Consider the following 13,584-nt stretch of genomic DNA (forward strand, 5'->3'; position numbering starts at 1 on the left):
CAAATTGTCGAATAAAACATGGACGTCTATTTTTTCCCAAAATACGGTTCGGTCCGCCCCTTCACGGACCCGTTCTCGGAGATAAACGCCCATGGAGATAGGCGTTTCTGTTCGATTATGCCCCTCTATGTCACTATGGATAACACATTGACTTATTTGTTCTGCCTTCACATACACTATCACACTATGGTATCCTGTTGCCTGTTTGTGTGTATATATTCTTTTTAAACTTTGATTATTGTTATATTTAATGTTCTTTTAAATTAAAGTTCTCTGTTTTTATTGTTTTACTATTTTATAGTTTTAATATGATTTTAATTATTTAATACTTTGAGTTATTGTTTGTAAGTTTTGATTTAAAATGATGCTTTAGATTAAATTTGTATGTTTTTTTATCTTGTAGTTTTTTTTTTACCCCTGACGCAGCCTGAGGGCAAAATGTGACCACGTCAGGTAACTGTTTTAATAAACCACTTCTCCTTTTGTATTCCTATGCATTTGACATACATGAAATCAACTATTAAGAAAAAGTGCTAAGGTGTTTTATATATTTATTATTTTTTTTTAAAAGTATACGTTATCTTACTCGGACAAAGCCATAAACTCCTGCATTCTATATATGGCGCCTAGAGTTACAAGCACAAATTGGCATGTGTAGCTGATTTGTGTGTATAACTTAACTGAGTAACGAGCGAAGCAGTGCTAATAATTGGATGTTAACAACCAATTATTGGGACTAATTGGGATTTATGCGCATAGATCATGTGAGGGAGTCTTTTTCTAAGCTGTGGTAGTGTTTTTACCTCACGGTAGAAATCGTCTGGTAGTAAACACCGAGAAGTCCATTATATTCCCACGGGTATCTCGGCTTTCATCACCAGCTGATTTTTACCATGAGCTAAAAACATTACCGTAGCTTAGTAAAAAGATTCCCTAAGCATATTCTATAAGGCAATGCATATAAATCGTATCACGTGGATCTCAAAATGGGGTGTGGCTAAGAGTGGAGCATGGGCGGATCATGGGCATTCCTAAAATGTATGCACAGTTTTACACAATAACCTGTCCATGCCTAAATTTAGACATGAGAATTTATACCAGATTTGGCATAATTTGCTGCACCTAGATTTTAGTCACGTGCACAGCATTAATATATTCTATAAACGTTGCCTAAATTTTAGTTGTGTGGGCGGTGTTATGCATATTCTATAGGCCTAACTTTAGGTGCTGCTTATAGAATATTCCTAAGCATGTTTTCGATCAGTACAGATTTTTTAGGTGACATATATAGAATTAGGAGTGGGAAATAGACCACGGATTCCAGAAATGAGGTAAACACACTTGATGCTTCAAGAAGATATTGATCATAGACACAGAACTGTGTTTCAGCTTATGGCCTGTTTCAGGAGATTTTTGATAATGAATAGATAGCAAAATCTTCAATGTCGTGTCTTGTGACACTAAAGATGGATCTTTAAAAAGTCTTTGTAGTGGTACTGCAAATTGTAGACAAAGTCTGCATCTTCTAAACATAAATACTCCTGAAACATGCCGCAGTCCGAAACACAGTTCTGTGTTGACTCTATGATCAATATATCTTCTTGAAGGATCAAATTTGTTTCCCTAGTCTCTGGAGTCAGTGGTCCATTTCCCACTACTTATTTTGCTTTCACTACACTTTGTGGGATTTTAGAGTTCTCCACCCAGGTGGATTTCTTCTGGATATATAGAATTAGGTCCAAAATGCAGTTTATACTATGAAAACATATAAATAATACAACACATCCACAGACAGATTCACAAGTCATAAATATTCTTGAGCAGTGGCTCTCAGAGCTGTCCAGGGGGACCCACACAGCCTGTCAGAATATCAGGGTATCCACAATGAATATTGATTAGATAGATTACATGCACATCTCTCACATTCATATTCATTGTGGTCATCCTGAAATCCCAACTTGCTAAGGTTCCCTTGGATAGGTTTCTGAACAGTTGATCTAGAGTAAATAAAGAAATAAATCAAGCTTGTCTATGATGCCTCACTCGCTCCCCTTGCATTCATTTAGTAATAAATTCATGTGTATTTGGGCAGCTTTTCATTGAACTGGAAGTTTAGGAGTCAAGCAAACAGTGAACTTTTTTAAAACATCCAGTTGAAGAACAATTTCTGTTACTTTCTTTATATGTTGTCCTTGCAGGTGCAAGAATCCAATTCAAGAAAGGACTTAGAGACCACAGATAAGGCATCTCTTTGAAACAAGATAGTATTTACATTGGGCAAAGTGAATATCTTTTTGGCTCTTCAACACTGAGAGTTAGAAAATTATATTGGCTTGGAATCCATTCTTGGCAATTAATTGAATCTAAAAGATAGTCTGCATTAAGCTTGAGCATATCTCTTAGTGACTTCCCAATGGCTTTGTTTGCTATATACAGTGAATAGATCTCAAAATTTCACATATATTATTAGCATTAATAGCTTAAAGATGGTAAACCAGGAACACTCAGCTGTCACTCTTCCCAACTAAGAAAGGAAACTATTTAGTAGTTGTAAAATATTATATTTTACCAAAGCTTTATTTACTACAGGGGTCACTAACCCGAGGTAACCTAATACCACAGATTAGTAACTCACACAGTAAGCTTGTGTTCAACTTGTGTTCAGCCTTGAAGGTTGTGTTATTTTTCTCCTGCCAGCATCAGGTGCGGATGATCCCAGAAGCTTTCTTAATGGGGACAGTGTATATAAAATAAGATCCCCTGATTACCCTGGAAAAAGGTTTTCTCCACCCCTGACCCCAAACAAGGACATCTCCACCCTTGAAGACACCCTCAACCGCCAACAAGGTTTCTCCACCCCCAAAAAACACTTACCAGACCTATCCTCTGCAAGCATTGGTATCTAGTGGTGGGTGTTATCAGCAATCCCCTGTTACTTCTGTCCCCTAAGGTGCTGGGTTCAAAATGGTGCCACTGGCCCCTAGTTGTGGTCTCTCTATATTACCACTAGAGATCAGGCTGCCAAAAAAGGAGCATGCACCCTTATTTTATAGCTTGACCCCAAGTGGTTGCACCATGAGACTACTATTAGGAGTTACCAGCACCATTTTAAATCCAGACACTTAAGGGGCAGGAACAATTTGGGATTGCTCCTGTTACCCCCTACAAGACACCAGGGATTATAGGGGTAGGTCAGAGGGATGCTTTCTCAGGGGGTGTGGTCCTTGCTTGAGGCTTGGGAATGACTTCAAGTGATAGCAGTCTTCTTTTATGCACTTGACCCTTGAAAAAGGTCCCTGGGAGCTCTGGTCCATGTATTAGCTGCCCTATGCTCCCAGGGAGGAAAAACAACACCAGTTCAAAGCTGGCATTATTTTTCCATGAAAAATGCAGCTTAGTAACTTTAATACAAGCTGTATTATTTAATTTGCTCTGTACTCAGATACTTTGAATGCATTTGCATGCTTTCCATCTTATTATTATATAATATGTATTGCAGTAAACTACTACATGCAATGGTTTAATGCAAATTAAGTTATAAATACCATACATTATTCCCTAATGTGCATTAGTAACTACCACCCTAAAGTGATCATTTTCAAAGCATATAGACATCTCAAAATGACCCAAAGAACATCTGCCAAAAATGTCAAAATAACAATTTTGGAAAGGCAGAATTAAATGTCCAACACTGCAGTTCATCAAATAGCAAGGGGGCATGTCGGGGGTGGGTAGGAGGCATGCTTTAGGTTGGACTAGGGAGGGCCCAAAAACATGATGTTCAACAGCAGTAATCGGATAGTAATGTCCAAGGCAAAGTTTTAGGCCACCCTAAGTTAGATCTTGTGCAATCACGTCCAGGTAAAAAAAAAAAAAAAGGTTCTCTGACTGAGCAATTGACCACTGCAGGGATTAAGGTATGACCCCCTCCGGAATTCCCCAGTAGTGGCTGCCCCCCCCTCATTTTCTCCCTCAAAGTGTAACTACAAAGGAACACCAGGCTCTGTGACAGCCTTTTATTTATGTAAGTAACTTACAGAATATTATAAGCTATGCATGTCTCCTTGGCTCTTAAGTGTACACACGTAACAGCAACTCTATGGCTGGTGTAAGTGTTCACACCTAAGTACATATGCGCGTTTATACCCAGTTATACTGGTATTCTATCAAGGAATGTAAGCATCTACTTTCTGTTATAGAATGTGCACCTATATATAAGTGTACAGTTACAGAATTACCACCTTTAAGTTTTTCTACTAAACCATATATACTGTATAAAAGACTGGTATCAATAAGGTCCATACTTTTAATTATAGGTCTTATCCACTTTACCCTGTTTAATACCTGTGTTTCATATATATGCAGGACAAAGAGCACAGGTCTTATCTCTGCTTGAAGATTTGTATTGTTTTTCTGACCCTTTAGTGTTCATTCCATTTTGTGATATTGAGTCTGCTGACCTTCTGTGTTTGGTGATTTTGATATCCATGTACCACCATCCTCAGTTGTCTGTCATTTAAACAGTTTCCAATCTGATCAGTCACCTTGAGGCCATCTTCAAAACAGCTCAGTTTATTTTTAGATCTCCCATGTGTAACACTATCAATGTGTTTGTGAAATCCAGGTAAACCATAACTAGTTCATGCCCCCTAGTCTAAGTCTACAGTGACTCAAAGAAATGAATCATATTTGTCTTATGCTGTCTATCTCTGGTAAAAGCCATGTTGCCTTAGACCCTAGAAGAGTCAAGATAACTCACTATTCTTTCCTTTAATAGGGTCTGCAGCAATTTACTTATGACTAGAAGTTGTTAACCAGCCTATAATGTCTCCATTTCCTTCCTATGAACATTCTCAAGATGAAACAGCATTATTCCTTCATTTGCAAAACTACTTTTATGCCTCTTTCCCATCTCTTTCCTTATTCTGAATTAAATTAGTCCCTAATTTTGTTAAATATCTCTGGGTTTTATTTTTCATCTGCTTCTAAACTTCTTATATATAAATACATATATACATTTTCTCTGGAGAAAAAGGAAGTGGAAGTCATTTGTTTCATTCTTTTCTTTTCTTTTGCTTTTTTTATATTTTTAAAATTATTTACAAATCAGAGTCCTGAAGTAGAAGAGCTAATCATGACTCCAGCAAATATTCAGCTGACATGAAATCCAGATTTAATTAGTGTGATTTGAAATGGATGAAACTGGATATAAAGATATAAAGTTGATTTTAGAAGTCTTAGGCATGGTTTACATATATAAAAAGTGGATTTAAAAGTATAAATCATTAAGCAATAACACACTATTAATGCAGGAGAAAAAGCTCACTGCAAACTGCACTAAAGCATTTTGCTGTAATTTGCCTGTCAGCGCACACTAACCCTCAGATTCTCTAGCATTCTGTACTGAAATTCAAGCATATTCTGTAGCAATGAGAATAACTTAATTGGCTTAACAAGCTAATAAAGTTGTTAACAGCACTTAACAAGCAATAATGAGTGCCAGTGGCGTAGCCAGACAACCAATTTTGGGTAGGCCTGAGCACAAAGTGGGTGGGCACAAAATTTTCTCTCCCCCCCCCCCCCCCCAGCACTTCCCAACTCAAAATATAAATACTTTAGCTGATGAGGATCCCCAATCTCTGTCAGCTGGGGACCTCCACTAGAGATGGCCAGAACTCCTCTCTGCCAAGTCCAGCAGACAGCAGCAACTCCTTGAGCCACTGATGCCAGCACCCCATACATGCTTAGTTGTCAGTGGCTCCAGGATACTGCCCCCATCTGCCAAGCTCGGTGGAAGGCAGCTCTAGCCAGCTTCGGAAGAGATCCCCAGCTGGTAGGGCTTGGGGATCCCCACTAGCTACAGCAAGGGTCAGGGCTGCTGTTAACCATGCTGGTGACCAGGGCAGAAAATTAAAAAGCCCCTCCTCCAATTCCCTCTCCTCTCCAATCTCTTCATCTGCTGTTACAGTCACAAATTAGAAATAAAAAATATGTAGACAAAATTGAACTGGGAACCTCAGCATGCACTGCAACATTGGAGTGGAGGAGTGGCCTAGTGGTTAGGGTGGCGGACTTTGGTCCTAAGTAATTGAGAAACTGAGTTCAATTCCCTGCACAGGGCAGCTCCTTGTGACTCTGGGCAAGTCACTTAACCCTCCATTGCCTGCCACATTGAGCCTGCCATGAGTGGGAAAGTGTGGGGTACAAATGTAATAAAATAAAAAACACTGGAGAAAAAAACAAAAGCACATTTCCTTTTCTACTTAACACAATAAAAAGACATCCACTATGCACATTTCCCAAAGCTAACATATTCCATTTAAAACATTCAAAATAAAATGATTTTTCTACCTTTATTGTCTAGACATTTTACTTTTCCTTCATCTTGGTTCCAATTTCTCTTTTCCGCTTTCTTGTCTGTCTTCTGATAATTCTTCAAGCGACTGTCCATTTGTCTTTTTTCTCCTGTCATTTCATTCCCTCACTACACCTGCCTCTGAAATATTGATCTTTCCATTTTAGCTCTTTCCTGTCTTTCTTTTTTCTTGTCTACCTCTGTACACTCAAATTTCATCCTCTTTCTAAATCTTTTCCTTCTTTTTACTTTTCAGATATCTATCACATTTCCAATTCCTTTCACCCACTAGCTCTCCCATTCCCCATCTCTCTCTTTCCTAGCCTATCATTCCTTTCCATCTTCAATCTATGCACCATTACCATATTTCTACCCCTGTAATCACTGTTCTCTCATTTATTTTCTTGCCAACTCCATTCCCTGGGCCTCTCCCCCATGCTTTCCACCATTCCCAGTGTTTCCCTCCCTCCACCCTTCCAGCCCGGTATCTGTTCCCTCTTTCTCCCATCCTCACCCTCATAGCCTGATATCTCTCTATCTCTTTCACCTCCCACCACCAGCAGCTTCCTGTCCCACCTCTCTTCCCTCCCCTCCCTTCCCCCATTGTTCAGCATTTTTCCCTTTCTCTTCCCTACCATCCATTGTCCATCTTCTCTCCCTGGATCCATCTTCCCTCTTTCTCCCCTCCCCCGCTTATGTATCTCTCCTTTCCTTTCCTCTCCTCCACCTTCATGTCCAACTTTTCTCCCTCTCCCTGCCTTGAGCCCCTGGTCTAACATCTCACTCCCCCCCCCCCCCCACACACACAGCATCTCTCCATCCTTTCTTCCCCTCACCTCAATGCCATGTTCAACATTTCCCCTCTCATCTCTCCCTCCTTTCCTTCCACTTCCATGCCCAACACTTTTTTTTCTCTCTGGTCCTTTACCACTCCTATGCAGCCTTTCCCTCTCCCCATCCCATCCCACCCATATCCAACAATTCTCCCTCTCTTTCCCCTTGCAGCATCTCTCCATCCCCCTCCCCCATCGAACAATTATTCCTCCACCCCACCTAGCACTACCCTGTCTCACTCCCTCATCCCAAAAGTGCTCCCTGACCCCTCAAGCCACCTGCCAGCATGCTGCAGGGTTTTTTTCCCTCCCTTTCCCCAGCCACCGCTGGTATGCTGCAGATTTTTCTCCTCCCTCCCCCCCTCCCAGCTACCAGCCATCTGATGTAGGTTTTGATTCCTCCCTCTCCCGGGCCCCAGCCACCACCTACTGGCTGTAGTTTTTTTCTCTCCCTCCCCTCCCCCCAACCACCCGCTGACATGCTGCACATTTTCCCCTCTCTCCCCCACCCCCTGCCAGCCACCCGTTGCAGTTTTGTTTTCTACCACCTTCCAGCCACCCGCCGGCGCACTGCAGGCCTTCTTTCCCCCTCCCTCCCCTTCCATCTCCGTCGGGCACCACCGCGGTCTAGCTCTGCACATCTGCAGTGGAGCCGCATGGCGCCGTGTCCATCAGCATGCTGCCGTTACGTGACTGCTTCCTTCCGGCTGGTTTCACCTTCTTTGATACTCTTTCTGAAGAGGTGGGGCCAGCACAGAGGAAGCATTCATAGCAGCATGTGGACGGCCCTGGCGCCGCGCGGCTCTGCTGAAGCAGCGAATCTAACACCACTGCCGGACGGGGATGACAGGGGAGGGAGCAGGGATGGAACAAAACCTGCGAAGTGTCGGCGGGTGGCTGGGAGAAGGGAAAGCTGAAGTGAGCAGCAGGAATGGAAAAGTCGCTGTTTGGGCGTCTATGAGGTGCACCGTTACTGGGTGGGCCCTGGCCCACCCAGGCCCACCCGTGGCTACGCCCCTGATGAGCGCTAATTGACAATAATTAGAATTTACACACATAGCTTGCTAAGCATAGTCTGTAACACTGCGTCTAAATTCTAATGCGGGCAGGCAAAAAAGGCTGTGGTTATAGGCGTGTCATTAACAGGGTGGGTGTGGAAGTGTTATCCAGCTACCATGTTCATATTAGCATGTGCTAACTGAATAATGCCAACTAAATACAGGAGCACTTAGTGTCTCCCAAATAGGAAGTGGTAAGTGCTCTTGCATTAATATTTTTGCAAGTCTCACATGCTAATGGAAAAATTAGCATGGGACCTACAAAAAGAAAAAAAAGCCCTATTTTAGAAATGCACCTCAAATGGGCTTAGCACATGGGAATGTCTGGTCTGGTTTCTGGTTTGGCTGGAAGAAAGAGACTATGCAGCTAAGTATTGTAAGCTGATATTTTGCTATTTAATTAAAATCATAAGGTTTTGCTGGGAGGTTTTTTCCAGTGATGAAGAAGTCCTGCTTTATCAGCTGATAGCTGGAAGCTTCTTGAGGCTTTTTCCTCCCTTTCCACCAGTTTTTTGGATTTTTATTGCTTACCCACCGCTTACCCACCTATAAAGAATCTCAATAGAGATTTGTTTAGTAATGTCCCATGTTAAAACATGCTAAACCCATTTCTTAGCATATCTTAGCAAAAGGGATCCATAGGGATTTACAAGTAGGAAAATATGTTGTGTTCTGGATGGGCCTTCAAGTTATACAGCTATGCCACATTCTACAATAGCAGCATACATATACATCAGAATTTTATCACCTGGCATTTATACCTGTTTGAGAGTAGAATATTATAATGTTATTAGTTGTCTATGTTTATATTTCCTTTTATTCACCTCAGACTTTGTAAATACAGAGTATAAAACTTGCATTCAATTAATGTTGTGTACCTTCTGATGCATCATTCTGATAAGCATATCCACCATTTCCTGGACAAAATATGATTTGCAGAGGAAGGATCATTACTAGCTCTACATGCTAATTTAACAAAATACATCATTCATATGAAGTGGTGGCACATACACTGAGGTATTGCAAGATCACAGCATATATGTTTATATGATATTACATACAAAAAATAAAAGAACCACTTTAAAAACATACACACTCCAAAAAAATGGTGTTATTAGGAATGCTATATATATATATATATATATATATATATATATATATATATATATATATATAGAAGCCTGGGACTGCTGACAGTACGAGTAAGCCAGCACTGCTGCCACTCCAGTAGGCCAGGGACCACCAGTAAGGCCAGAAAGGGGATCATGGTAGTGGGAAGCTTGAGTGGGTTCATGTTGGCTTGGGAGGGTTGCCTCAGGAATGGTAAAATGACTTATCTAGTTGTATGAATTATGATAGTGGTCATATGTATATGAGCGGTTTTAAGAAGTTTTTAATATGTTTTAATTTTAATTGTTGCTTGTATGTTTTTTGTTTTATGATTATGTAAGCTGTCCAGAACCAGAAACAAATACAAGGGGAGCCCACGGATAATTAACAGTAGGCTCTTAACCTTGGCAGAGAAGAATCCCAAGGTTGGGAAAGAAAGTAGGAGCAGATTTAAGAAATGGGGGAAAGGAAAAGGAAGGGGTAGCATTAGGTGATGAGAAGGTGAGAGGGATAATGACTAGGGGAAGGATAAGGTGAGGGGGAAAGGGGCTTTGGCAGTGAAAAGAATAAAAAGTTAAAGTGTGGGGACTGTATCAGGGGAAAAGGTGAGGGAGTAAAGTGAGCAATGTTAGGGATTGAAGGATGCTGAAAAAGGGGTGGATTAATGTGTGATACATCAGGTGTTAGGAAGATAATTCTAGTTGGGTAGTGGGAGCACTTGGGATCAAGTGTGGATTGGTGGGGTTCAGGGCATTTTTTTATGTCCAACTTTTTTAGTTTTATCTTTGGTACTTAAGTACAGATGCGGGTTCTGCTCAGGTTGGCAGTGGTGAATTCAGTGCACAGAGTTGCGTGGGGGCAGTGGAGGAAGAATATTGTTGTTTGTGGCTTCAGCGGTTCCTGGCGTAACAGAACTTCTGAGATGTAGGATGGCTTCATGAAAGACTAAAGCAGCTGGGTGGCAGCAAACAGCAGTGAAGGTGCAGCAGTAGGTGGCATAGCCATGGCAGACACAGCCATAGCGGGACACAGAACAACCCAAGAGTAGATTGTGTGTGGCTGATGCAACAGCAGTGGGTGGGGAGAGCGGGGAAGGGTGGGTAGGCCACAGAGCCAGCAGAGTGGACCCGCAGCCCTTTGGCAGCAGAGACAGCAGCAGGAGGGTGTTAGTAGGGGGGAGGGAAGTGCAGGAGCTGTGGGAGAGGCTGACAACAAGAATAGTGGAGGCAATTCAAGTCAGCTGCAACAGCTGAGGGTTATGCCTGGACCATTAGCGGAGGTGATGCTTCTGGAGAATCAGAGGGAAAGTTTGGGTGAGTTAGAACAGGGCTTTTTGGCTGTTTTGGGGGGAATGGGTGGGAGGGGTATGGGAGCAGGAAGGAGTTGCGGGGCATGACAGGTGAGCACAGGATATCTGCCTTGAGTCATTTAAGGAACAACATTTTTTACATAGATTGCAGCATGTGATGAAGCATTTACATTGGGAGAAGCATCAGTGGCATGCAGCAGTGCAGGATCCAATGCAGGTGTGGGAGTCCCCTGACTTGTGGGACTCTTCTGCATCTGCTTCCTCTTCTTCTGACAGGGGTGGAGATAGTGGACAGGTGATATCATTGCTGGTGTCGGTGCATGTAGCGGGGCCTATGCAGGTCTCTATCAAGGGGCATATGTTATGTGATATTGTTCCTTTAGACAGTCAGCTTTCACGGAAGTTGTGTTTAAAGATTTTGCGTGGTCATGATATTGATATTTTCACGTTACTGGAGTGGAACCATGAGGGCAGTAGGTGAAAGAAGGGCAAAGATCGTAAAGATGAGGGAAAAAACGAAAGAGGGAAAGGTGTCCAGGATGATATTTAATTGGTTATTAGCATTCCATATCTACACCAGTGTCCTGGACTTCAGTAATCCAATGTTGTAACCTGGTTTATTGATTTGTGGGCTTATTGTATGTTCTGGGGGTTGAGCTTGGTTAAACTATGATGAGCGTTTTGGTGTAGCCTGGCTAAGGATAAGGTACAGGAATGGGAATGACTTGATGTCAATTTGTGGCTGGCAGAGATGACAGCTTCTCAAACATCTTTTTTTCAGGGGTAGGAGCCTCCTCAGGGGTGCAGTTGCCCTTGGGAGGGGTTAGGATTTTCAAGCATGGGACGTCCTGGAATGTCGGGAGTTGGAAGTGCGATGTCCCACAGCCAAGGTAATGGGCAGACAGTGCAGGCTTGTTTCAAATTTAATTCCAACTAGTGTGAGCAAGCAGAGTGTAAATTTTGCCATTGTTGTAACAGGTGTAGTGTCCTCAACCCAGTGGTTTGCTGCCCCAGTGGATTGGATAGACATAAGGATAAGGGTCAGGCTGCCAAGAAGAGCTCAGCCGGGGGCTTTAGTAGTGTTTGGGCAACGCTCCTTCACCATTTAAATTGAGGCATTGGGGCCATGTTTGAGTGTTTACAAGCAAAGGAATGCTGTTGAGTTGTTTTGGGAGGGATTTTTAGATGAATTGTTGTTCTGTTTGAGAGTTGCCTCATGGTTGTTCAAATGCAGCATTGGTAGATCTTCATGCTGTGTTAGTTCTGAGAAATTGGGAAAACAGCTGTAATTGAGCAAAATAGCTGGGCTCTTCGAAACTGCTCCATTTGCTGACTTAGTTTTTTCTCCGTTAGGTGTAATTCCTACAAAGAGCCTTGGAAATTTAGGTTGATACATAACCTTTCTTGTCCGGAAGGTTATAGTGTTAATACTTTTCATTGCCTCATTTGATCGTGCAGTAAAATATTTTAACAGTTAGGTGTGGGTGCTGTTGTTAGCAAAAACCGACACTGAATCAGCTTTTTGCTGCTTCCTGTGCACCCACAGTCCTCTTTTCATTTCTTGGGAATTAAATTTGAGGGTCAGTTTTATTTTGAGACTTTTTTTTACCTTGTCCATTGAATAAGAGAACAGTGCGTGGGGCTTGTCTACTATGGTTCATTATTTAGATTACTTCTGTTTGGGGGTAGGGCAGTTTAGGAGAGTATGAGCATTTGCTGGATGCTTTTGTCAGTGTTGCCCAGGAGTTGGGCATTCCATCATTGGTGTGGCGTTTCAATTTTGCTGCATGGGCTATTCCTTTGTAGGGTATGTTTTTTCACTATTTGGCATTGCTGGAGAAAGATGTCTGCAAGCAGTTTTATGGGGTGCACATTCCACAGGGGGTGAGAGAGGATTTGGAGTTGTGGCGGGTATTTTGATTGATTTTAATGGTGTGCAAGTCTGATCTTTGTCTCCAGTTTCCAATGTGGATTTACACCTTTTTACTGATGCAGCAGGGAGTCATGGGTGTGGTATTTACTTCCAGGGAGCATGGGGAACAGATGAGTGGCCAGAGTGGTGAAGAGAGAGGGGATGTGTCAGAATGTGGCATTTTTGGAACTCTTTCCAGTTTGAGTGGCCTTAGTACTCTGGACTGGTCGATTGCGGGATAGAAGAGTGATACAGTATGTGTATTTCCATGTACAAAGGTGGTTTGGTCACAAATTATTTTCTCAGTTGTTTGGAGAGAGGCTACAAAAGTGAAAGCTATAGAGCGCCTGTGATGGAGAATGAATGCAGAGATGTCAGAATTTATGTGTGCGTTGGGTGATCTGTTTCTTACTCATGAGTTGTTGTTGTCAGTCTGTTCAGGGTTGTATCACCGGGATGGCATTCATTTGTCCAACATTGATTTTTGAGTACTATTCAGGATTTGTTGCATTCTATGTACTTCGCTTAGTTGGCTGCAGTGTCGCAGGGGGAGAGCAGTGATAAGCAAGGGGCGGGACAGGAAGCCAACCAACCAATTGGGTTGGGAAATTGGGAGAAGGTTAATGCAAAACATTTTGGTATAGGGAATTGAAAGGATCAGGCACGATACCGCCTCGAGAAGAGGTGAGGTCTTGACATCACCGGAAGCCTCGCTTTAATTTTCTATGAGTTTGTGAAAAATGTTATGGGGAACGGAGAGCTAGATCATCACTAACTGGCTTTGAAAGGGTGGGTAATGGTTGGGGATTGCAAGCTGCTTTGGCAAGAATTAGTTTGTTCTATATTGCGATTTTGTTGTTTGAATGTTTAAGTAATAAAGTTGTGGCCATTTCCTGCCATGTAATTTTGGAATGAGCATTTATTTGGTTATGATTGGATTGTAAGAAATGAGATGCTGTGTGATTACCAAGGTTAAGTAATTTTTTTATATACCCTGCCTTGATTCA

General features: G+C 42.1%; 1 protein-coding gene across 1 annotated transcript in view; it reads right to left on the reverse strand.

Annotated features, from left to right (window-relative positions):
- The window catches only part of CSMD1 (CUB and Sushi multiple domains 1), a 2,896,277-nt gene that overhangs the window by 937,332 nt on the left and 1,945,361 nt on the right, over window positions 1-13,584 (reverse strand). The gene's annotated exons all lie outside the window — the stretch shown is intronic.

Source organism: Microcaecilia unicolor, chromosome 3, assembly GCF_901765095.1.
Source record: "Microcaecilia unicolor chromosome 3, aMicUni1.1, whole genome shotgun sequence".
NCBI lineage: Eukaryota > Metazoa > Chordata > Amphibia > Gymnophiona > Siphonopidae > Microcaecilia > Microcaecilia unicolor.